The 23,404-nt window shown below is 33.0% G+C and overlaps 1 long non-coding RNA gene across 3 annotated transcripts in view; it reads right to left on the reverse strand.

Annotated features, from left to right (window-relative positions):
• The window catches only part of LOC141564803 (uncharacterized), a 123,932-nt gene that overhangs the window by 17,198 nt on the left and 83,330 nt on the right, over window positions 1–23,404 (reverse strand). For all 3 annotated transcript variants that reach the window (XR_012488731.1, XR_012488730.1, XR_012488732.1), the window contains exon 2: window positions 13,183–13,249. This is a non-coding gene — a long non-coding RNA (uncharacterized LOC141564803). The remainder of the gene's footprint in view (window positions 1–13,182; window positions 13,250–23,404) is intronic.

Below are 23,404 nucleotides of genomic sequence, written 5' to 3' on the forward strand. Positions count from 1 at the left end.
GTTTTCAGAGCAAGCAAAAGCAAAAAAATAAAAATAAAAAAGATTGAATTGAAAGAGGTAAGGAAGGAAAGTACATATCGCTAAAGGAAAGTACTGCTAAAGAGTACCATAGATAATGAAATAATATCAATACTAAATATATGTACCAAGTGGTATATTATCCAAGTTCCTAGAGGAAAATTTAAGAGAGCATCAAGAACCAAAAGTATACTACTGAGGGATCTCAAACTTGCTCTATCAGAACTAGATAAATCAAACTACAAAATTAAAAAAAAAAAAAAAGAAATAAGGTATGGAAAAATATAATTTTAGAAAAGTTAGATATTCTAGATCTTGGGAGAAAATTTAATGGAAACAGAAAAGAATATGCTTTTTTTCTTGGTAGTACATGGAAACTACACAAAAAATATGCCTTGTATTATGGCATAAAAACCTAAAAATCAAATGCAGAAAGACAGAAATAGTAATTTCATCTTTTTCAAAGCATGCTGCAATAAAAAACGCAGGTAATAAAGGGCCAGAAAAACAGACCAAAAGTTAATTAGAAACCAAATAATCTAATCCTAAAGAATGAGTGGGTGAAACAACAAATCAAAGACACAATTGATAATTTAATCTAAGAGAATGACAATAATGAGACAACATACCATAATTTATGGGATGTGACCACATAAATTCTTAGGGTAAATTTTATATCCCTAGATATTTATCTTCATAAAATAGATAAAGTGAATATCAAAGGATTGGCATGCTACTAAAAAAGCTAGAAAACATAAAAAAAAATAAAAGAAAATTAAATTTGAAATTCTGAAAATAAAAGGAAAGATTAATAAAATTGAAAGTAAGAAATATATTGAACTAATAAACAAAACTAAGAGTTGGTTTTATGGGAAAAAAAATAGATTGCTTTCTAAACGAAAACTATCGTAGCTAGGGAAATTTTCTTCCTCTTATTAGCCAGTTTGAAGGATGGTATAAGACAAGTAATTACAAAGTAACAAATGAGTGAAAAGGTATTTATTTTACGTTGACCATGAACAAAGAAATATTTTTTAAAAAATAGAAACAAATGGATCAGAATTTCCATTATGATCTGAGCACTTAGAATAGGAAGGGACTTAACCCAACTTCTAAATATATATGAAGATGCAGAAAATTGAAGTGATTGACCTTGAAAGGAGAAGTCACTTCCTTGAGCACCAATATTCTCATCTTCAAAGTGAACCACATGGTCTCTGTGTTCCTCTATAACTCTGAACTTAAAATAATATAACTGTGTAACCTTACACAAGTCAACTAGCTGGTACATAGAAGACAGAAAACTTAAAATCCAAACTTTGTTCCTCTAATTCCAGTTCTTCATTCTTGGCAATATTAGCCTTGATATAGAGTAAAATAAGGTGCAATGTGTAATATGTCCTAAACTAAGGGAGAAAAACATAGTTTTCTACATGTAGGGAGGCAGTGATTAAACTCTCCCATTACTTGAGTCAATCCTCGGTTGCGATTTCACTCATCATCAATACACTCTTCTTTCTTTGAACTTTAAGCTTTGATACCTATTACTGTGTATTGCTACACGCACTCTATATCTGTGTGAATGGAATACATGAAAGCAGGTTTGGATGATGACAAGGGGTAGAGAATATATCCCACAAAGTGGAAAGGAAAGTCTTTCACACAGGAACCAAGGTCATGGAAACAGACAAGAGCAAAGTTAGGGGCATCCAACAGACAACTTAGTTTAATGAGAAAAGCTCTGTACTAGAGTTCAAGGACCTTACTTCAAATCCTGATATATCTTATAATTAATCATCTGAGTGACTTGAGGCAAATCAATGTCTTGCTCTAGGTCTCAGATTTCTTCCCAAAGTCACATGGTTGGAGCAGGTAGTATCTGATTGCCTTTCCATCTCTAGATATATGACCCTATGATATTCATATGAAGACAAAATTTACATTCCTTACAATTTTGCCCTTCTCCAATGCTCACTGAAACCTATTAGGTTTCTTGGTATATCTTAGTGGATAAAATATCTAGGATAGTTTGGAAGTCCTGGGTTTTAATCTTACCTTACACGCTATCTGACTGTGCAATTCATTTTATTTTTCTTGGCCTTAGTTTTCCTGTCTGTAAAGGAAGGATGATTGGAGTGGAGGCTGGAACACTTTCCTCATAGAACTGTTGTGAAAAACTTCACAATGATGATAAATAGAAAGCACTCTGTGAGCTCCAAAACCCTATATCAATGTCAGTGAATTTAATTATCACTGCAGCTATGTGTCACAGAAGCTACGAGCATTAGAATATTGGACCTGAACTCAGAGTTGGGACAGGTATGGGTTTGATTACTTCCTTTAAAACTTACATATTTGTGAAAGTTGCCACCCTTCGAAGTAAAATGGAAATTTTAACACTAGCAATAGCTCATCATGTAAGGAATAAATAAAATAAGGAGTAGAAACTATTCCAAAATTAAAGTGATGTCGGTTGTTAACCATAATTCCCCAGGACAAGAGTAGATTGTAGTTGTTTTTGTTGTTTTAAAGGAACTATACTAGAGATAAGAGAACTGGTTGGTTGTAGTGCTTGGTACTTGAAGAGGACCAAAATTGCATCATTATGTCAAGATTAATATACAACATGTCTGCTTATGGCTATCCAACCAATACAAATTCAGAAGGTTCTATCACAAAATGCAAAAAAAGAATCCATCTGTGGAGTGGATATATCTCTAAAAGACAGTTAGTAGTGTGGACCAGATGCAAAAAAGACTTGTTCTGGAGTAAAAGGATCTGGGTTCAAATCCCACTTTTTGACCTCTGGAAAGTTACTTATCCTGCCTCTAAATCAATTCCTCATCTATAAATTGATGTTTTAACTACAAGTCCTCTAAAGTCTTATCTAGCTATAGGTCTATAGCAATATGTCCTTGGACACCAATTGCCAAGAAGGTTAATAGATTGTTTTGAGTCTCAGTTTCTCCATCTGTAAAAATAGATTGTTGTCTTCCCTGCTCCAGAGGGAAGACCCTATGATTCCTTTAATATCCCTAGAATTTTAACTATAGCTGGCCTGCACCAGCACATATAGGCAGAATGCAAATCTTCTCTTTCTTCTTCCCTTCCTTTTATAAAATAGCACGCAGTAATTTATGCTGGTTCACTGATTCTAAAGGGTCAGAGAGAGTGTCTTGGGTTTCTCCCATGGCCCAGAATAGCTGAATTCAGCAGACTCTTGCAGAAACTGTCCCAGATCTCTTTAGCAGGAACAGACTGTGATATAGGGTTTCCCTGCACATCTTCCAGCCCATATACCTTTTTTGTCATTTCAGAATCTCGACTCGTGGAATGCTCCCAGAACCAGAAAAGTGGCCCACAAATAATCAAACACAAACAACTCTAGAAAATAAAAAAATAAAGGGATTTCAAATAGGAGACAAAGACTATTTCTTTACTGATTAACTACTAACATACAATAATGTGACTGTTTCAAACATGAAAGAAAAAATGGGATTTTTATGTCAGATCTAACATCATGTTTATTTTATCAATGTTCTCCCTCCCCCCTCATTCCCTCTCTCTCTCTCTCTCTCTCTCTCTCTCTCTCTCTCTCTCTCTCTCTCTCTCTCTCTCTCTCTCTCTCTCTCTGTCTCTCCTCTCTCTTCTCTCTCTCTCTGTCTTCTCTTTCTGTGTCTTTTTTTGTGTCTCTCTGTGTTTTTTCTATCTTTCGTCTCTCTCTCATACAAACATGTGCACATGTGCGCACGCAGAATAACATAAAACTAAAGGAACAGTTTAGAGGAAAGAAGACAAAATAATTGCTCTTTTGGACTCATTCATATATGAAGTCATTCCATGGCACAGTTCATCTTAATGAATCTGGGCCTTATTCTATTCCAGCAGGTAACAGCATTCACTTTGTTTGCTATGTGCTGTGTGCTATGAGCTTTTTTTCAGTTTCTTCAGGGGTTGAGCATGTTAAGAGGTGCTTCAATTGGCATTTGTATTAATGCATTCATCTAAGTCGACTTTCATTTTCTGTGCTGTATTCTCCTACCACTACTGCCTTTTTTGTCTTTGTTCTATTTACCAGGCATGTTTGTTCATTTATAAGCTGGTGCTTTCCTATAGAAGCATTACCTATACCGACAGCAGACAGCTCCATCCTTCAGACTCAAGGAAACATGCTTATTATTCCACTTCCTCCAATGCCTCCCCCAACCCAAAGTCCTTGATCAGAATTTTCCTTGGCTATTTCAGGCTCAGATCTCTGAAGATGTAAATGGCAGGAAGTTGCAATTCCGATGGGTGGTTGTTAAAAGAAGGATATTGGAAATGCATCCCAATGAAGATGAAATAACATAGCAAGCTACACCAGCCTTAATGACCTGCAGGGGAAATTCCCTTGCCATCTAAACATATTCTGGTAATGTTTCTAGGACAAACAGAGGAGCAAATGTAAGAAGGAAAAACATAGAGGCAATAACTTTGATAACATCACTCATTCAACAAGCTTGAATTGAATTTCAAGGGCATCCATTTGCTCCCTCAAGTTATGTACAAATGACCTGAATTTGAGACTTTTGCCACTTTTAATTCTTTTCATTTACTTTAAAAAATTTACTTAATATTTTATTTTCCAGAGTTACATGTAAAGATAATTTTAACATTCTTTTTCCCACAAATTATGAGCTCCGAATTATATCCCTCTCCCTCACTACTTTAAAAAGGTAAGGATTTTGACATGGGTTATACATGGGCATTCATTCAAAATCCATTTCCATATGTCATTCTGTGAAAGAAAAGACACCCCTCAAAAAAACCCAAGAAAAATAAGTTTTAAAAGAACCAAATTCAGGCTCTATCAGTTCTTTCTCTGGAGAGAGACAGCACCTTTTCATTATAAAGCCTCTAGAATTGTCTTGGATTGTTGTATTGCTGACAGTGGTTAACTTTATCCATAGTAGAACATCATATAATGTTGCTGTTATGGTGTACAATATTTTCCAGGTTCTGCTCATTTTACTTTACCTCAATTCATATGTTTTCTTGAGAGCATTTGCTCTTAAAGCAATCATATACAACAACTAATTGAGTCAGTCTTCAATTGGTGGACATCTTAATTTCCAATTCTTTGCCACCACTAAAAGAACTGCTATAAATATTTTTATACACACGTATCCTTTTAAAATAATCTCTTTGGAATGCAGACCTAGTGATCATAATTCCTGGTCAAAGGATATATGTGGTTTTATAACTCCTTAGGCCATAGATTCAAATTGCTCTTCAGAATGCTTGAATCAGTATACAACTTCACTGTTAGTACATTAATGTTTTAATTTGTTTTCATTTTATTTTTCTTTTTAAATTAAACATATTAATTCAAATGGGAAAAATATTGACAAAATAGAAAAGAGTGGAATTAAAAACATTTTTGATCTTTAATAAAGGAAGTCTAAAAAGGGAACAAAAAAAGGAACTGATTGGAAGTAAATTGTTTACATCTCTAATACTTGTAATTCTTGAAAAATTAATAGTATCCATTAATTATTATTGAGTAATAGCATAGCTAGAAAGAGTATACAGACATAGAGAGTATGGGTATAATGTGAATTTGGGGGAATGAATAAAAATAATAAAGGGATGAGAAAGAGGAGTATATTAAGAGTAGAAGAAAGAAAGCAGTAAAATAGGGCAAATTATCTCACAAGAATAGGTAGAAAAACATGATTATAGGGGAGGTCAAATTGGGAAGATGAATGATAGGTATTACTTCATTATTCTTATCAGTATTGGCTCAAAAAAAGGAAATAAAATACACTTCATCAGTTGAATATAGAAATTGATCTTACCAATAAGAAATTAAAAGGTAATTATGTAAAGGTAGAAGGTCGGAGAAGGAAAGAGACACTAAAAGAAGAGGGAAGATGAGGGAAAACAATTGATAAAAGGAAAACATTTTCCAAAAGGGAAAATGTGAAAGGAGAGAGAGGACAAACAGGAGAAAATATAGAGTGGAGAGAAATATATGGTTAATAATCATAATTGTGAATTTAAATGGTTTGAAATATCCCATAAAATAGAAGTAGATAGCAAAAACAATATAATTCTACAATATGTTCTTTATTATACACTTAAAACAGAGAAACACACAGAGTAAAGTTAAGAGGCTGGAGCAGAATATATTATGCTTCAGTTGAAGTCAAATTAAAGCAGGATAACAATCCTGTTGTCAGAGAAATCAGAAGCAAAGTAGAAGTAATTAAAATATATAAAGAAATAAACTTCATCTTGCTAAAAGATTCCATAGATGATGAAGTAATAATATCCATACTAATCCTATGTGCATCAAGTGGCACAATATGCAGATTCTTAAAGCACAACTTAAATGAATTATAACAATAGATATAGAGCATCAAAAAAGTAAAATAGGTAATTTTTATTACATTAAATCAAAAAGGTTTTGCACAAACAAAATTAATGCAAGCATAATTAGAAAGGAAATAGAAACTTTAGAAACAATCTTTACAGGAAATTTTGGGACTCATTTCTCAAATATATACAGAACTCATTAGAAAGCCATCTTCTAATTGATAAATAGTCAAAGGATATGAAGAGGCAGTTTTGCAATAAAGAAATTAAAGCTATCTATAGGTATATTAAGTGTTCTAAATAACTTTTGAATAGAGAAATATAAATTAAAACAATTCTGAGTTATCAACTTACATCTATCAGATTGACTAGTATTACAAAAAAGAAAATGATAAATGCTGGAGATGATGGAGAAAATTAAAATATTAATATACTGTTGGTGGAAGTATGAACAGATCCAAGCATTTTAGGGAGAAATTTGGAACTATGCCCAAAGAAAAAACTGTACATATCCTTTTTTCATGCAATATCACTACTAAGGTCTGGATTCCAAAGAGATTATTTTTTTAAAAAAAGTTTACATGTACAAAAATATATAAGGTAGAGCTTTAGGTGGTAGTAAAATATTGGAATTTGAGGAGGGGATGCCCATCAATTGATGAATTACTGGAAAAGTTGTAGTAATAAATGTAATGAGATACTATTATGTAATAAGGACTGATTGAACAGACAGATGTCATAGAAACTGGGAAAGGTATGTAGTAATTCATGCAAACTGAAATGAGCAGAACCAGGAAAACATTGTACAAAATATCAACAAGATTATCTGATAATCACACACAATGATCTAAAACAAATGCCAAGGAATCAAGAATGGAAATGTTACCCAAATCCACACAAAGCTGATGGACTCTAAATGAAAATCAAAGCATATATTTTTCATTTACTTTATTCTTTTTCTGTTTTTTCCACTTTTGATTGGTTTCTTCTTTCACAGCTGTGATTAATATGGAAATATGTTTTACAGGATAGCTCATCAAATTGCCTACCATTTTAGGAAGAGAGAAGGGTAGGAGGGAGAAAATTTCAAACTATAAATCTCATAAGAATGAATGCTAAAAACTGTCTTGATATGAAATTAGCAAAATATTATTTAAAAAAAAAAGAATTATATATAAATTTCATAATTCCCTTATCTTCCCAGTAAAATGTAAATTTCTTGAGAGCAGAAACACTGTCATGCTTGCTTCTGAATCCTTAGGTCCTAATTCAGGGCTTAATAAATTCAGCACTAATTCAGGCACTTAATAAATGCTTCTTGAAATGCTGTGAATTCAACTGATTTCATAAATGGAGCCTTCCACATAGATTATATTGCATAAAACTATTAAGTCTTAAATAACTTTGAGTCTCAATGTAGTCATGTAGAAGTGATGAAGGTCAAGCATAAATTTCATTTGAGGTCAAAGAAAGAGGTATAAAGCAGAATGTAGATGATTAGAGATTTGGAGTACTTGCACTGGAATTGTCTATTATGGGAGAGAGTAAATATATCTCCTAAAACAAAGTAAATGCTATAAAGATCATAAGTAAATAGTACTACAAAAGAAAAATATATATATAGATGCATATATATATACATATATATGTATATATATACACATATATACGTATATGTGTATATATATACATATATAGATATGCGTGTATATATATATAGATATATATATACACATATACATGTATATATATATATAGATATATATATATCTATATATATATATATATGTATGTATATGACTAAGGACCGGATATTGTTTATGCTTACAATTGATTAATATAAAGTTGCATCATATACAATCCTCTACTAAAGAGATACACAGGTTTGGTTTGGTTTTGTTTTTTCTTTTGCAATACAAATATGATTTTATCTGATTTAATTACTAGTCTTTCATTATGATTTTCTCTGATGCTTCTCCTTTTGTTTTTTTTAAAGAATAACTGATAGATTTTGTTTTCCTATCAGAAGCCTTTTCTGAATATTCTCTCTTTTCATGTATCACTCAACCTCTACCCTGTAAGCTTTCTCTTGTAAAAAAAAATAAAATTAATAAAGCAAAACAAACCAACCTGGTGATCACATCTTAAAGTATATACAATTTTACACACCCATAGCCTTCCACATCTTTCCTAAAATAGAAAACCTTTCCATCACTTCTTCAGTTAAATCAAGACAGTGTGATGTAATTAAGTATCTATGATTATTAAGCTAAGCAATGGAGATAAAAAGAAAGGGAAAAAGTTTCTATCCTCAAAGAACCAAGATTGGCCATGGCAGTTCAATAGAGTGTGACTTTGCTATATTCTTCCTTTTAACTGCAGTGCTATAATTATTGTATATATGTATAAACCAGAATATGCAAGAGATACACAAAGAGAGACAGACAGAAACAAAGAGATGGAGACATAGGTAAAAACTATAGCTATGAATGGAGAAAAAAGTATACTGGTTTTGTTGACTTAATCCTACATCAGTTAATATGTCTTTCCAAGTGTTTCTAAATATTTATTCATTATGGTAAATTTTTATTTAATTACATTCATAATTTATAAATTCTTCTGTAATTTTTCACCCAGTGTCTCTCTTTTCTAAGAGATGCTAGTTAGAGTAATGACTTCTGTACTCATCCATTCTACCCTTGAAGGTTATAGCTCATCCATTGGATGCACAATTTGTGAGGAATGATCTTTTTGAAATCAATTTGGACAAATATGGTACATTACTGGTTGCTTTGAAGAAAAAAATATGATTAAATTTTAATTGAATTTAGTTGGATTAAAATATTATTCTACTTTGAATTGTGATTATACAATGAACAATTTAAGTGACAATTGAACAATTTTATGGAGGTGAAAAGGAAACTTTTTTTAACACTTTAAGTTATGCAAGAATCTCTCAGTAAATCTGCCTGAAATAGAATTTTACATTTTGCAGAAATTCTTTGAATTAGATTCTCTGCTGCATGCAAAGAATAGTTTTCTTGCTCTTAAAATCATTTCAATGCTTTTATACCAAGTATCAAATTAGTTTATGGTTAAGTCAACATAAGATGAGATGCATACTAGAAAGTATATTCATTGTGTTTCTCTTTTTGAAGTTCTTTTAAGGTTAGTGTAATTATCCAAGAATTGACTACAGCTCGGGTTTCTTGGCATTGGGTTGAAAAAGAGTTAACAAAGGAGCTTAAAATTACTCTGTTGTCTCTTCAGGGGTTTAACATTGATGCTGGTCCTCAGTGGTCTCATGTTTTCTCTTTCTATCCATCCAGTTCTTTTCCAGCAACTTTAAATGCCAAATTTCTAGAGCCTTTCAGATGGTTATTGGCAAGGCTGGATATGTTATTTTGGCAATTACATGCAATTTTATTAGGCTAAGATTCAAAGTCTTATAAAATATCTTCTAACCAAGACCTTGGGAAGGAGGCTCAAGAAAATGATTCTTCTACCTCAATCTTGACAGAGGCTATGGTGGCATGGTATAAATCAGGCAGCTAGATGCCACAGTGGATGGAGAACAAGTTCAAATTTGCTCTTAGGACCTTATATTGAATGTGATTCTAGGAAAATCAATCAATCAAACTCTTTTTGTTTCATTTTTCTCACCTATAAAATGGGGCTAATAATAGCATCTGCTTCCCAAAGTTGATCAAATGAAATAATAATTGAAAAATGTTTACCACAGTGTTTGGCTTATAGTTAGCACTATATGAATGTTAAAATAGTATTTAATATGCATTTATTAAATGCCTATTATGTACCAGGAGAGCATCTATAATATTGAATACTCTCAGTTCTTATCTCTGATAGGTTTTATTTTCTTTTTAAAAAATTCATTAGTTCTATTTCTCCTCCTGAAACCTGACTAGGTACCAGATGGTACCATGGATAGTGTATGGGGCCTGAAGTTAAGAAGACACATTCATCTTCATCAACTCAAATCAAACATCAGACACTTAATAAATGTGTGACTCTGGACAAATTCCTTACTGCTGTTTGCCTCAGTTTCCTCATGTGAGAAGTGATCTGGAAATGGAAATAGCAAACCACCATAATATTTTGCCAATAGAGTCTCAAAGAAGGTCACAAAGCATTGGAAATGATTAAACAGCAATATAATTGTTTTAGCAACTGTATAAGGCAAATATAAAACCAAAAGTTAAATTATCCCTGCCCTTTACATTCTATTTTATTATAATAGCACTGGACTTGGACTTAGACCTTAATTCATATCCTAAAATACCTGGTAACTGTGTGACCTGAGAAATATGCTTTTTTGAGCCTCAGTTTCCTTATTTGTAAATTAGAGAAGATATAATATTTATATTATAGTTACCTTCTAGACTTGCTAGGGAGATAAAATTAGCTAACCTACTAGCAACATCTGTGTGGTGAGTGTTGCTATGGATCCAAGAGACTACTTAAATAGGACAAAGTCCATTTGTTTTAACTTAAATTTCTGGCTTCATGTGTTATGAACTTGAAACAAAGGATGCTTACAAAGTACTAAGTAGAATTGAGGAGACAATGGTTATCTAGTGTAGTGTGGTTCAGTATGATTGAGTTAATCTTTCAACAAATAATGGTTTCCTAGTGATAGAATGATTGGTTTATACTCAGTGTAGAGCAGATAAGCTAGGAGTCTCAGCCAGGATTTATTCAGAGAGATTCAGAGGGCAAAGAAGACAGGCTGGAGCTCAAGCTCTCAGAACCAAGGACAAACTTTCATTTGATCTTCAGTCAAGCCACTGGTGGCAGGCTCTCCTCCTGCATTTCTCCACTGAGACCAAGGCAGGTCTGAAAGATTGTCCAGAAAGCTGCCCAGCCCCAGGAAGGAAATAAGAAAGGATCTGAACTTTAAGAAAGCTAACTGGGCCCCAGGAAAGGAGACAAGACTTTGAAAGAGATAATAAAGGATTTAGACTTTAACCCCTGGCTACTTGTGTGGTGATTACTCTGACCAAAAAGAAGGATGCTCCCAGAGACCTCAAGAAAACCGAACTGAGAACATTACTATTATGTTTTGGAGAGTTCTGGAAGATGTAGTATTTTTATGCAATCTCTCTCTCTCTCTCTTTTTTTTTAACTAACATTAGCTAACAAAATTTTTTGTTTAAAGATTTTCAAAGTACTTTTCATACCTCATTTTATTTGTTCTTTACAACAACTCTCTCTGGGAGGTGTTATTATCACCATTTTACATATTACAAGCCCAGGAGTGAGAAATTTAAGTGAATTCCCCAGCATTACAAAACTAATTTGTAGTTCTGTGGAAGAATTTGAACTCAGGTCTTCCTAAAATCTGTCAAAACACACACACATGCATACATAAGTATATAAGGAATAAAGTCTTTGTCATAATAAAAAAAGATTAGACTATAGAATTATTTGAAATACAAATAATGTACACTTGAACATTTCATGCCTGTCTAGACTTATTTCATTAGGAAGAACACAGCATGGTTCCTGGTATATAGTAGATTGTGGGATCTGGGGACCTGGGTTCCAATCCTGCTCATGACACTTATTATTTGTTTTATTTTAGTTGCCCACTTGAGCCTCAGCTTCCTCATCTGTAAAATGTGGGGATCAGACCAGATGGTCTCTAATATCCCTTTCAATTCTACATCTATAATACTCCCTATGTGAATGTGGAATTTCCTCAGTGAAATAGAAAGTCAGGAAATATTATTTAAACTGCAGTGGTCCTCAAACTTTTTTAAATAGGGGGCCAGTTCACTGTCCCTCAGACTGTTAGAGGGCCGGATTATAGTAAAAACAAAAGCTCACACTCTGTCTCTGCCCCTCAGCCCATTTGTGATAACCTGGTGGGCCGCATAAATGTCCTCAGCGGGCAGCATCTGGCTGGCGGACCATAGTTTGGGAATCCCTGCTTTAAAGTCTCTCATCAGGAAGAACTAAGGGGTGAAATGGTTGGGAAGTAGTGACTTCTTTGAGATAAGTCATGACTTTGGAAGTTATTTTTGGACTGATGATCAAAGCCAGATTGCTCACCATTAAGCAACCCACTACACATCAGAGAAATCTTGAGTATGAGCCCTCTGTAACTGAGTTAGAGAAGCCACTTAATAGGAGAGGAGTCTTCAAACACTACACACCAAAAATGTTTTCCAATAAAGCTACTAAATGGAATCCAAGAGAATTTAAAATCTCATTTCACTAAGTTTAAGGGGCGAGAGAAAAACAAAAACATAAAACAAAGGCACTCATCCACTCACATTCCTACGAGCTCATCAAGTGTAAATTTAAAAGAATTATTTTTTCTGATGATCTTTAATATATGATCTACTTGGACTATTTGTTCCTCAAAGATACAGAGGGATTTGCTGCCAATTATGTTGGTAACTCTTTTTTGAATGGAATGTTTTGACTTTTGTTTTAACTTGAGTTGAGCTATCTAACTTTTCAGTCAACTAGGTGGTATGATAGATAGAGCACTGGGCCCGGAGTGAGGAAGACCCAGTCCTAGATACTTACTAGCCATGATGCTTCTGGTGAGCCATTTAACCTCATTTTGCCTTAATATACTGGAGAAAGAAATGGCTAAGCAATGCAATATCTTTGCCAAGAAAACCTCCCATAATCACAGGTATACTATGATACCTGGAATCACAAAGAATTGGTCACAACTAAAAAATCAGTCTTAGGAGTGGCTCTCTAAGACTGGTGCTGTAGACAAGCTGAGTCTAAGAGAAAACATTTTGAGTGTAAGAATCAGGAAAACTGTACCTTAGTCCTGAATCAGTCAGTAGTTCTGTGATCTTAGGTAAGCCATCGAGCCTGTCAGTTTTTCCATCTGTAAAATGAAAAGTTTAGAAAAAACATGAGCTAAGATCCCTTTCAGCTATAATTTTCCCTGATTATAGAGTCAGTGTAATAATAATTATGATGAAAAGCATAATTATAACTATTATTTATACTGCGATTATTCAGTACTTTAAGGTTTTCTAAGAGTTTTATAAATATCTCATTATAATTATCATTTCATTTGTTATCTTACCCCAGTAATAAGGTACTAATAATATGTTCATGTTTCAGATGAGGAAACTGAGTCAAATAAAGACTAAATGACTTATCCAGGGTCATGTCCAGGGGCCAGATTTGAATGTGATTCTTCCTGATTTCAGGTCATGACCTTTGTCCATTATGCCACCTAGAACTGCCTGTAATTATGTCTTTCTAATTTTCAATAGAACACAGGAAATTTGTTAAAGATTTGATAAATCCTTCATAGCTCATAAAACTAAAAATGATACTAATAAAAAGACAAATCAATTTTGATATCTTACTGTAGATATTCTAATATTTTATTTAGCCTTCATAGCTCATAAAACTAAAAATGATACTAATAAAAAGACAAATCAATTTTGATATCTTACTGTAGATATTCTAATATTTCATGCTGCTCTATGATGATAATATTCTGATTACATAAGATTCTAGGATGATAGAATTATAGATTTAGAGGTGGCAGGGCCCTTGGGTTTGTCCTTGATGACATTTCTTATGTCTCTCTTCATTCTCAAATAAATCACTGGTAATGTGCTTCTTTATTCCCTCTTTTCCTTCCTCCTCCTTCAACTTTCCACTGTCCTTTGGGTCACTGGAAATTCAGATATTTTATGAGATAATGAGCCACCTCCATATGGCATCATTATAAGCATATTTGTACATTAAAAATGATAGTGAGCAGCTTGGGATCATTAAAAAACATTGCATAATTGACCACATGTGATCCAACCTGTTTCTCCTCCTAGTCAATTCTTAGGTAATCTTATCATCCATCTGTCATGCTTCAAAAGAGCTATATGGAGGGTCTAACATAACAAGTTGTCCATTTACACAGCATACCATAGTCTATATAATGAGAATTAGTCATCCACTTGATCTTTTTGGTTTGAATTGCTAGACAATGATCATGGATAACACTAAGAATGCTCTGTAGATACCCAGGGCTCCATACAATTAGCATAATATCATTCGAAAACAGGAATGTATGGAACACAAATTTGTCAATGAATAATATTTGTATTTCACATACAATAACCTCTAAGACTTTGTCAAGCATTTAGGAATAGAAATCTGACTTGCCATTTTTTAAAGCAGAATTAAAAATAATAATTAAAATTTCATTATAAATATATTATATTTTGAATGTATTATTTTATTTTTGGTCTCAACCAATAATTTTTATCAGTGGGGAATCCCTGATAAGAAAATTCCATGGACTAATGTATACAACTCTTCAGAAATCTTCAGATGTTCAGCTAGGATATCAAGTGATTAACTTATTTAGTGAAAGATTCAGATCGTGTATGTATCAGGGGAAAGATAATATTCAGTCTTCTTGATCCTGAGGCCAGTTTTCCATCACATTCTAATGCTGACTTATATGTCTGTAATATATTTTAAAAAGAGAAAAATTTCAAGAAGCATTGGTTTCTTGTGACTATTCTTTGAAAGAATTATCATTGCCAAAGTCTTGGAGTAGGAGCTAAAATTGTCTAATTGTTTTATGAAATTGGGGATGGTGATTTTCAATAACAAAGAGTATTCCTGGAAAAAAGACATACTTCTTTTCTATCCACTAGCCAAATCTGCCTGAATCCTAAAATACAAGAATTTATTATATTTTATATTATGTTAATTTCTAATTGAATGATTTCAGGAGGTACGTAGGAGGCTTTACTTGGTTGCTGAAAAAAATAAGTTGAATGCAAAAAGGTTAGTTTATTCTTAAGGACTCTAATAGAAGTAACATGACACACACAAAAAAAGAAAAAAGAAAAAGAAAATAAATAATACAATACAAAGTCATCCCAAAGGGAAATGAAGAAAGGGAACATGCTTAAGGGCTTTTTACGTGAAGATATTTTTTGAGTTTTGTGTATATGTGTATGTGTTTTATCACTACTACTCATAGGCCCAAGTTTTTACAGAGGCAAAGAATATAAGAACTAGAAAGGACCTGAGAGATCACTGAGTCCTAACCACTAGTTTTACAGACAAAGATACTGAGGGTTGGACAGGTGAAGTTAATTATGTAGTATAACATATGACACAGTAGTTAGAGAATACCAGAACCAGAATATAAAGCCAAACCTCTTCTGAGTCTAAAACATTTTTATGATCATCAAAGATAGTGTTAAAAGAGGAATAAAGTTACCAAAGGTTTAATGTCCAAAAAAAGCAGTTTGCTGAAGGATAAAATTGGAACTGCCAACTACACACATTTCTCTCCTAATTTTATGGGCTGAGTTGATAAGGAAATGGTCCCCCATGTAAAGTAGCTATCACTTAGAATGCCTTAATAGAAATTCAAGCAGTAAATAAATGCCTGATTATGTTACAAATATAATTTTTCCTTGTAACAACAAAATTGCACATGATTGAAACTTTCTGTTTCTACTATAATTCTGACTTACACAATTATTTTGGTATTTTGGCATTAATCAAACACTTTCCACTTCTAATCACAATGTATTTTTGCAACCCTAACCTCAACCTGTTATCAAATTGTTTCCAAACTAATGCAAGTATTTTACATTGACTTGCAAAATGTTTCTTAACCTCTGGCCAGTCACATGAACATGCATACTCTCAGCCATTTTTGATATAGTGAATGAGATGTTTCCTCATCCTTTTGACAGAGCTAAAAGGTCAAGATGTTGGAAAATTGTGATCACTAGAAAGATACTTTAATTCTGAAACCATCAAAAACCACAACAAATAGTCTTCAGAGATAGCCTTATCTTTCCTGTCACTGAAGTATTAAAGCCATATTTCAATTGAAACATCATCTGCATGTGTTACTATCCTTCCCTTTGTAGGATATACAAATTAACTAGTATGCAACATTTCTTCAATTATTCAGTAAATATATATAATGTAGTCCTAGTTTCCCAATAGTACAAGTAAAAAAAGTTACGTGTATATGCATGTATATCTCTCTGTCTCTCTATATCTATGTGTGTCTCTCTCTGTGTCTCTTTTTTTGTCTCTGTCTCTCTCTGTTTCTCTCACTTTGTGTGTGTGTGTGTGTGTGTGTATGCATGTGGTTTATAGATTATTGCTATTTGCCATTCATTCAAGAAGATGACCATGAAATCAGAGTTGATGCCATAGCATATGAATTGGATTTAAATGAGAGAGAGCTGGGTAAGGTCATCTGTCTCACTTTCCTCTCCAGAGCCACTTGGGTCCAATGGCAAAATATAGATGAAGACAACTGGAGATGGTGTGAAATGGGATATCTTGGCCTTTTTAAGCTAAGGTCTTCAACATGTCTAATTTTGATTGAGTTTACATGCAAGTTATATTAGACAGTTATAAAGGTTAGTCTATATATAAATTAAAAAGATAAAGAACAGTGTGTACAATATAATTTTAATTACATTCTAACTTGATAAAGCATTTTAATCAAGCATAAAAATAATTATTTTATATCACAATTAGATAGTTATTTACATTAATTGGCTAGGTGGTTAAAATTTTTAAAAATAATAATTTCCAATCTCTTAACAAGAAAACATGTAAATTCCTCCTTCATTTCCCATCACATATATGTGTGTGATTTAGCATTTCTTGCTTTAAATCAAAATGCAGAAATCAATTCAATGGGAAACCAGAGTTAAAACTGTGGGAGTTAGGCAAGTTTTAGAAATTCTTACTCAAATTAAAAAGCTAACATCAAAATTAAGATCATATATAATTGTCATATTAGGTTAAAATCTTGTAAATGGTAACATATTTAATCAAACATATTTAAAAAGTGGCAAAATAAATTTAATGTGGAGTACTGGATTACTTCTTTTCTTATAGAATATCCCATGAAAAATATTCATTATTAGTTCATAATTAAGATTTTGTACATTTTTATTCATAGTTTGACTAATTATATGCAAATTTATTTATATCTTAATTGTAATTATATTATGTAAATTTTAATTTGAAATATTTGAGTACAAATTTATTATAACTAATGTAAACATCTAATGAATAAATTTAAAAGAGTGTTATGTATGTGAACACCTGGAGGTTTACAACATATTGTTGTGGTGGTGTCGATTGTCGTGGTAATTGTTTAAAAGATTGTGCTAAGAAAATAATATTGGGAACAATTGATGTAAGGTATATTCAAAATAATATCTATTTTACCAGCAGCTAAAAACATTCCCTCTCCCTTTCACATCACCATGTTTTCCTGTAGAAAACCCAGCAAAGCAATAACTTGGATGAGGTAACTGGAATTTTTCCATGGAATTGGAAAATTATATTTTCCATCATATGGGATACTCAGTTTCTTCAGTAGTGTGGAAATTGTTTCACAATTAGCAAGAATAAATAATTAAAAATAGGAATTAATCCTTCCTGAAATTGTACCCAACACGAACAATTTCAGTCACCTGCTTTTGAATTATTGTACTAGGATCTCTTCCAGCCAAAATGAGACTCTGTGTCTTTGGGTATAAGTCCCTTTTCTTGATTTTTTTTTTATTTCTTTTTTATTGGTAACATGGTCATGAACAGAAAAATACACATTAATAAACAAAAATAATAAGAAAAAGTATTTCATAAAAAAAAAACTTTGAATAACTATGCCTTAAGAAGATTGATGGCACATAATTGCCTGATCAAAGCAGAGATGGGATAGTGAAGGACTAGAGATTCCAAATGAAACATACACTCTCAGATGGCCAAAGTATTGATGTCTGCTTTTGTGTACATTTATGTTCTTATGTTTGTGTTACATAATATGCATATATGTATGTTCATTTCTGTATAAAACATATGCAATGCACATGTGTGTATCTATTTATAACTAGATGTATGCTAATACACACACACACACACACACACACACACACACACACACACACACACATATATATATATATATATATCTCATAAATATGTATGTGTAGGTACAATCTCTAAAACCTGGCAAGGTACCTTGAGATTTACAGGCTGGTATTCTTTCTAAGGACCATGTTTTAAATTCAAATTATTCTAACTCTTATTGATGACCAACAATAACTCCTAGCCGAAGCCTCACTTAGATAAAGTTTGGGCCCTAATGGTCAGAGTGAATATAAATAACAATTGTTTCCATTTCAGTCAGAAACACTGAGAGTCTTCCCCTCCCACATTGAATTTTTTCTGACTAGATAAAAGAGTTCATTCTTTGCAGCCAGTTCTAACCCATCCTCAATAACTGAATAAGTGTTGGCTCAGTCAAACTGAGACTTTTAAACACCTTAACTTAAAAAGGACAAAAGTGCCCCATTGCATCCTGTGTCTTATCTAATCATGTTGATCTATATCTTGCCACTGGACTCAGATGGCTCCAGAGGAGAGAGTCAGATTGGTAACTTTGCAAAGGATCCCCTCACTTAAATCCAATTCACTTGCAAGTCACAGCATCACCTTCCTGAAGTCATGGTCCTCTTTGAGAGCAAAGGACAAACAATATCTCTATGGAAACATTCCTAAATGTTTTTCCTGTTACCCCAGTTTTTTTTTTTTCTGGGATCACTAGAAAAAATGGAAGATCCAACAAGCAAATCTTTGTGTGCATTTCCATCTCAAAGCCAACAAATCTTGATGCTACCTCCCCATATAATTTTAATGAGAATAAAATGCCTATGGCTTACTGCAGTTTGGGAAAGTCTAAGGGCCAGGGTAACCCTCCCTCTAACATCCTACTGATTGAGTTGATCCCCAAGAGTGGGGGATCTTTCACAACATGTGGGGCATTCTCAGAATGCTTGAGAGCAGGCTTCAGGCCGAATCTAAATTCCTTGCCATAGTAAATGATATGGGGAAGGCATTAGAACTTACTGACTTGTCAAATAAAGAAGGATTTTCAAAATCTACAGTATTTAGCTAAATGAATAGAAATTGCTTATGAATATTCTATTAAGAAATTATGGTAATAACATTTGCTCAAAAAAAATTAAAGGGATTAATTACTTAAAATGTGCCATGTGCAACATGAGACTAAAATAAATTATTCTTCACTCTTTAATTGGTCTAATGTCCTATTGAGATATTCATGATGACTTATAGAGAGGATTATAAAAAGAGTTTCTGGATCTTTAGAAAGAACTGATAAGGAGTCCATTCTGGTAAAGAGAATTTTTTTTTGCAATGTTTCTAGGCATTTTTTAATGACATCTTTACAATGTGGGAGATCTGGCTTCCAGTTCTTCTTCTGACCTAAACTGGTAAGTCACTCAATGTTGCAGTGCCTCAGATACTAAAACTGCAGATTACAGAGCAACTTCATATGTACATTGATATACGGTCTGTCCTCATCTTTTTTGTTTAGTTCCTATACCTATAAAATCAAATTATGGCTTAACACAAACTCCAAAAATATACGAAGACTCTTTGACCAAGAGATACATGGCAACTGGCACTGGTTAAATGCCTACTGTATGCCGAGTGCTGGAATCTGATGAATTTCTTTTGCATTTACTGTTTTTTTTTTCAACTATGGTAGATAGATATGAAAACAATGTGGCTGGGAGCAAAATAATGTACATATATATTGCATAATGGCAAATTATTTTCATATCTGTGCATATATTCCATCTATTACCTAAATATCTGTCTGTCCTATTTTTATGTATGTAGATTTATTTTGAACAAGGTCTGTACCCTTGTGTTTTATCCACAAATAAAAAATCACAGTTACTCTGGAAATTTTAGTCATACAGAACTTTAAATGCTAAAAGTTTAAATTATTTGTCCAGGATCTCAAAGATGTAGCTTTAGAACCTACATCAGTGGTCCTCAAACTTTTTAAATAGGGGGCCAATTCACTGTCCCTCAGACTGTGGGAGGGCCAGACTATAGTAAAAACAAAAACTCACACTCTGCCTTTCCCCCTCAGCCTACATAACCATACTCTTATCTGGCCCGTGGGCCATAGTTTGAGAACCCCTGATCCTAGATAGTCCTTCTCTGAAATTGTCTATCTGTACAATGTAAGATAACCTCTTATGTTTTTTCAATTCACAACGCAACATATGCAAGCACGAATACACAAAACAAGTAAGTATGTGTGTATATGTACACAGAAGTACATGTAACAAACTATATAGTGCTTGTACATGCATGTGTGCAAACATGCTTATATATATATATATATATATATATATACATACACACACACACACACACACACACACACACACATACTCCTACAAAAAAATACATTAAGCACCTTCTCTAGGCCAAGCCCTATGCTGTGTTTCTGTAAATGTAAATTCTGTAAGTGTTGTGTTTATGTGTACATTATGAAATCATTTCTGCAACTATTATTATGCCAATTTTGTAAATGAAACGTCAGTTCAGAACTGAGTGCACTGCCCAGTGTTTCATCATAAATCACTATCAGAGAAGGATTGCAATCCAAGTCACTTTTAATGTCAGCCCCGCTGATTTTTCTGCTATACACCTTTCCTCCCAGGTTGTTATCTACCCATTATTGGTTACTGTTTCTCTAAGTAGATGTGCCTATTGTCTGAATTCAACTGTCTATTCTAACAAAGACCTTCACCAATAGAAAGGTATCTTCTTTGCTTAAGGATAGAGTGGTAGCTATAGTGAGAGGAATAATGTTATACCGGGTATAACTAATATTGGACTTGAAATCAGAAAGAGTTCAGATCATACATCAGATTCTTACTGGATATATGACCCTGAGCAAGTCATTTAAGATCTCTTAGGTGCAATGGAAACAATAATAACACCTACCTTACAGGATTGCTGTGAAGATCAAATGAGATGATACATGTAAAGAATTTTTCCAACTAGGAAACTCAATTAATTATTAACATCATTGGAATACTCTCCAGAGATAACTGCCATGCCAGCTATAAAATATGTTATTCTTATTCATTTCCTTAATTATGTTAATTAATAACTGCACTCTATTAATTTTTAACTTAAAAACTGAGTTCAATTAAACTCCATTCTTCTATAATGAACCTCTTTAGTTTCTTTTATTACTTCTTACTTTAATCTCTTTATTTTTTTCCTATGCCATTCATAGGATTTCAGGGCTATAAGGGAATTTCAAGATGATCTAATTTAATCCCATGTTTTAGATGTGAGGACACTGAGACCTAAGAATGGGAACTGACTAATTTAAATTGGAAATATATCAAAGACTAAATCCTGAGGCCCCTAGCTCCCTGTCCACTACAACACAGAGAAATTCCTTTATACTGTTGGGCCCAGGTCAGGGATGGGAAGGTACACACATAAATTGATAAAGAGCATTCTGCCTGGACCCCAAATTTTTAAGTCTCTACTTCTGCCTCTTAGTAAATAGATAGCCCTATATATAGCATTACCTCTTGGGGCTTCTGCTATTTGATTGATAAAATAAGGCTTCTTGTTTGTAGTTTCCCTTCATTTTATCAGGGGTCTCTTTTGTCCCCACCACACAGATACCCATATGTCTATTGTGGAAATAATCAAAATCCTGACATCATTGACATGGACAATAACACATTTTACCAGATTACATTTTTCATATTTATATGTATGGGGATATTTATAGAATATATATATATACATATATATATATGTGTATGCATATATATATAAATATATATATATATGCACACATACACACACACATTAGTTAAACCAATGTATTGATTAAATGCTCAAGAGGCAAATTGGTATTATAGGAAAACTGGTCTCAGGTCAGAAAAACCTGGGTTAACTATATAGGCTAAGTTAACTTATTTAACTTCTCAGGCAACTCTCTTAGGATATAGTATAGCATTTATGTAATGTGTTTTTCTTTTGAATCATACAAGAACCTTGCGATTACATCTTGTTATTATTTCCATTTTACAGACTAAGAAATTGAGGCTGAGAATAAAATCAGTGGTTTGTCTAAGATTGCATAACCAAGAAGTATCAGATGATCATTATTTGGACTTTCCTAAATTGGAAGTCCATTACTCTACCCATTATTGTTGTTAATGGATAGATAGACAGATAGATGAATACTTTAGATATAGATGTGACAATATTCAAGAACCAAGGCTATTTTTGTAATCAAATGTCACTTCCCTACCTAGCTTCATTGTCTTCCAACACTAGTAGTTTATAGCTCTCAACCACCCTTGCCTACTCAATGTTCTCCTATCACTTTCTAGCTTCTATTTGAGGTAGAAAGTAAGACTATACTTCTTTATATTCCAGATCTATATTAGTGAGGATTCTTTTTTGGAGTGTGTTATAAAAGGCAGGTGACAATGAAGAAAGCCTAGCCCATGTAAAATTATCTTCTTAATTCTATCACACTGCCAAAAGTCTTCTCTTCCTGAAATGTCTACTCTGGCTCAGGCTTCTTCACATTAGAACCCATGGAATTAATTAACTAGGATCCAAAAAGATTTCTTGGTTATGTAATGACTACATTGGATTTCTAGTAACAAGACTGGAAGGGTCCTAATTTCTTATGATTCTGAAGGCAGATGATTAACTCTTATGATATCTGGAGTTCCCAGCTACCTTTAAGCTCTACAGTTCCATGTCTTTATCCTAAAGAGATAAAAAACAAAAAGAAGAAGGACCTATATTTATAGCAGGTCCTTTAGTGATGTCAAATAATGGGAAATGGAGGTGATGCCCATCGACTTGTTAGTGGCTGACCAAGTTATGGTACATGAAGTTGACAGAATACTATTTAGCTATAAAAAATGATGAGCAAAAGACAGGAAGAAATTGGGAAGCAAAAATGGCTGCTACCAGGATAAGAATTCACTATTTGATGAAAATTGCTGGGGAAATTGAAATTAGTATGACAGAAATTAGGCATTGACCCAGACTTAACACTGTAAGCCAAGATAAGGTCGAAATGTTCATGATTTAGACATAAAGAGTGATGTTATAAGTAAATTAGAAGAACAAAATATAGTCT

This window comes from Sminthopsis crassicaudata, chromosome 3 (genome assembly GCF_048593235.1).
Source record: "Sminthopsis crassicaudata isolate SCR6 chromosome 3, ASM4859323v1, whole genome shotgun sequence".
Taxonomy (NCBI): Eukaryota; Metazoa; Chordata; class Mammalia; order Dasyuromorphia; family Dasyuridae; genus Sminthopsis; species Sminthopsis crassicaudata.